General features: G+C 45.4%; 2 long non-coding RNA genes across 2 annotated transcripts; both read right to left on the reverse strand.

The window, feature by feature from the left end:
• Positions 1-467: 467 nt before the first annotated feature.
• LOC106818481 lies at positions 468-1,493 on the reverse strand. The gene is made up of 3 exons (XR_001395232.1): positions 1,328-1,493; positions 833-907; positions 468-495 (listed from the first exon to the last, which is right to left on the reverse strand). It is a non-coding gene; the product is annotated as an uncharacterized LOC106818481 (long non-coding RNA).
• Positions 1,494-3,599: 2,106 nt separating this feature from the next.
• On the reverse strand, positions 3,600-4,045 carry LOC106818480. Its single transcript, XR_001395231.1, has 2 exons — positions 4,007-4,045; positions 3,600-3,669 (listed from the first exon to the last, which is right to left on the reverse strand). It is a non-coding gene; the product is annotated as an uncharacterized LOC106818480 (long non-coding RNA).
• Between the last annotated feature and the right edge of the window lie 70 nt (positions 4,046-4,115).

Genomic DNA, 4,115 nt, shown 5'->3' on the forward strand with positions numbered 1-4,115 from the left:
TAAAAGCTGCTGCTATTACTGCGGTCCAGCCATTCTCGTCCGCGTGTTCTATGTTAGCGCCCGCACCTAACAACGCTGTGACCGTATCTGTATGACCGTTAACAGCTGCTGCTATTACTGCGGTCCAGCCCTTCACGTCCGCGTGTTCTATGTTAGCGCCCGCACCTAACAACGCTGTGACCGTATCCGTATGACCTCTAGCAGCTGCTGCTATTAGTGCAGTGACGCCCACCTGGCTCTCGTAATCTACATGTATGTTAACGCCTGCACCTAATATCGCTGTGACCGTATTTGTATAACCGTTATGAGCTGCCCCTAGTAAGATTTCACCTATGGGGGACGCTTGTAATTTGTAACGTGAGAAGTACGCTGGTAAACTTTTTATTTTTGTCGATAGTCTCTCGGTCGGCATCCTAACTGCAGTGGATTGATCGTTGCTCATATTGATAGTAATATATTGTGTTTTGGTTCTATCCGCTTTTCGATACTTGAAATCTGGAGAAAAAAAGATTTCATCTCTCGTAATTGGAAGAAGTTTCAAATTTGTTTCCTTCTCACACTGTACGCCAGCATGCGGCTGCGTTTGATTACGGAATGCACGTGTGAACACATTAACACCTAGTCATGACATACACGTGACAAATCTGCACTAAAACTATGATAATTATCCGTGTATTTATAAAAGGGTTTAATTTCATAGCTACGAAGATTTAATAGATGTGAATATTTAATGTGAGAAAAATATGCTTGTAACATTTTTTTTATCATGGAAAATCGAAAATGCCGTCAGAATAATTGCAAAGTTGACATGATTTAATAAGAGCAAACTTACTGTTTCTTTATCGTAGTTCAGGCACGTGTAGCAGTAGCTGGCGACCCCTGGCGATGCTGATCACTGTCCTGACACCTGAGAAAACAATACACCTGATGTGACAGTCTATCGTGTAAGACTGATGAACTAAAATCATATATATATATAAACTAATGTTGGTAGTGAGATGTTACGAAATACAGGGAATTTTAGGAGTACAGATTCCGGAAAATTTTCGAAATTTTTTCTTTAAATTTCTAAACTTTTGTGTGCACACAGGGCAACGGAAGGTCTTATAAGCTGCGAAGTTACGAAGTTACGTGCACTCTGCTATATATATATACGTATATATGTATATATATTATATTCACACAAGCACGCACGCACACACGCACATATATAATGCCTATATATATATAAATTTATAAATAATATACAGGTACATACATAAATTTTAATCGAAAAAATTTACGATTGGATGCATTAAATTAATATTTTGGTAAAAACTAATCTTACGTGGGGCGCTTCTAGTGCGTCACTGCCGACGTCTCCTGAATCGTCTGCTGCCGTTTGGCGCTGTCTAAAAATATTTAAAAAATCACACATCTCAGCGTAGCTCCTTCTCTACTATCGGTGCATAAAAGCATCATTTATTTATATTCTCACATTCGCTTTCGTTGACTATTTACGATGAGTAGATTTCTTTTCGCCAACATTAATATACAACCGTATACATTTAAGAGTAAACAGTGTAGCAGCGTGTTGATTCAGTCACGGCGGCTGCATACAACAGGCACTCGCGCCATTTTAATAATAAAATGATAGCAAATAAACACAAAGTTTGTCCTTAGTACCGAAACTTCAATGTTGATGTTTACTCTCTATCGTCTAAAAATGCTTTTAAATGCCGTCAGCAATCTTACCGCAAACGCACGCCTATGTGCACAGAGACAATAGATTATGTATCACACACACGCACGCACACACGCGCACGCACTCACACACGCGCACGCACGCACGCACACACACACACACACACACACACACACTCGCGCGCACACACACACACACACACACACACGCACACACACACACACACACACACATACACAACACACACACACACACACACACACACACACACACAACACACACACACACACACGCCGCCGCGCGCGACGCGCGACCAGCACACACACACCTATATACATATGCCAACTGTAATGCAAGCCTGTCCGGAGCCAATTTACTTCTAGCCATATTCCATGAACATAAAACAACTATGATAACAACATAAACTATACCAGAGAAACTCGCGTATAATTAACTATTATGAGAAGTAAAACAACACATATATTTACCTTGCTCCAGTACTTGTGCCTCGACAACCCGGCTGGCGCGCCAATTTCGAAGGACTAACATGACCGTTGTGTTCCCCACTCGTACTCTCTTAAAACTACATTGCAAGTGCCCCTCTCGCTCACCCAGGATACCAGAGCGCAGTAGGATTGATCCGGTGCCGAATTCTGACGTAGGCATTGAGCCGGTGGTATTGAGCCAGTAGAAATTGCAGCCAGAAGCGCAGAGCGCCATCTGTCGTGGAGTCTTGGCTCTCTTATACGGCGTCGTTACGCGTTACGCCGCGCATGCGTAGACTGGCTCCCTGCTCGTTTTCAGCTGTACCGTTATCAGAAGCACGGCCGCTAACAGGAGAACGAGAACCTAGTTTCAGACTAGGAAATTACGCGCGAGCGCATAATGGTTACCTGCGGAACGTACGTTGCCATACCAGGGCGATCGAGTTGTGTATGTGTGTATGCGGGTTCACTATCAGAGCGTGATTCACTATTCACCAGCCGCGCTATGGGGTACGACCAACATAATACAATGTTGCGCGCGCGTGTGTGTCTGTGTGCGGCCGTGTGCCGTGCGTCGGCGTGCGTGTGGGTGGCGCGGTGTGTTTTGTGTTGTGTGCGTGTGAGTCCGTGTGTGTCGTGTGCGCGTGTTGTGATGCGCGCACGTGTATGTGCCTGCTATATAGGTGTGGCCGTGTTGCGTGTGCGTGGCGTCTCGATGCACGGCAGGGGTGGGAATGCGTTGCGTGGGCTCGTGCTGGCTGTCTCGTTCGATGCTTTACGTATGGTGTGCGCTGCGGCCGCCGCCGTNGACCGTATCCGTATGACCGTTACCAGCTGCTGCTATTACTGCGGTCCAGCCATTCACGCCCGCGTGTTCTATGTTAGCACCCGCACCTAACAACGCTGTGACCGTATCCATATGACCGTAATTAGCTGCTGCTATTACTGCGGTCCAGCCACTCGCGGTCGCGTGATCTACGTTAGCACCCGCACCTAACAACGCTGTGACCGTATCCGTATGACCTCTATCAGCTGCTGCTATTACTGCGGTGACGCCACTCGTGGCCGAGTGTTCTATGTTAGCGCCCGCACCTAACAACGCTGTGACCGTATCCGTTTGACCGTTACCAGCTGCTGCTATTACTGCGGTCCAGCCATTATCGTTCGCGTTTTCTATGTTAGCGCCCGCACCTAACAACGCTGTGACCGTATCCTTATGACCGAAAGTAGCTGCTGCTATTACTGCGGTGATGCCACTCGCGGTCACGTGTTCTATGTTAGCGCCTGCATCTAACAACGCTGTGACCGTATCTGTATCACCGTCACAAGCTGCTGCTAGTAATCTGTCACCTCTGCGGGACGCTAGTAATCTGTAACATGGGAGGAACGCTAGTAATCTGCGTATTCTCGTCGGTGGTCTCTCGGTCGTCTTCCTAACTGCAGTGGATTGATGGTTGCCCATATTCCTAGTGATATATTCCGCTTTTCGATACTTGAAATCTGGAGAAAAAAACATTTCATCTCTCGTAATTGGAAGAAGTTTCAAATTTGTTTCCTTCTCACACTGTACGCCAGCATGCGGCTGCGTTTGATTACGGAATGCACGTGTGAACACATTAACACCTAGTCATGACATACACGTGACAAATCTGAACTAAAACGATGATAATTATCCGTGTATTTATAAAAGGGTTTAATTTCATAGCTACGAAGATTTAATAGATGTGAATATTTAATGTTGGAAAAATATGCTTGTAATATTTTTGTTATCATGGAAAATCGAAAATGCCGTCAGAACGATTGCAAAGCGGACATGATTTAATAAGAGCAAACTTACTGTTTCTCTATTGTATTTCAGGCACGTGTAGCGGTAGCTGGCGACCCCTGGCGATGCTGATCACTGTCCTGACACCTGAGAAAACAATACAGCTGATGTGACAGTCTAT

The sequence above is a fragment of the Priapulus caudatus genome, unplaced genomic scaffold (assembly GCF_000485595.1).
Source record: "Priapulus caudatus unplaced genomic scaffold, Priapulus_caudatus-5.0.1 Scaffold2272, whole genome shotgun sequence".
NCBI lineage: Eukaryota > Metazoa > Priapulida > Priapulimorpha > Priapulimorphida > Priapulidae > Priapulus > Priapulus caudatus.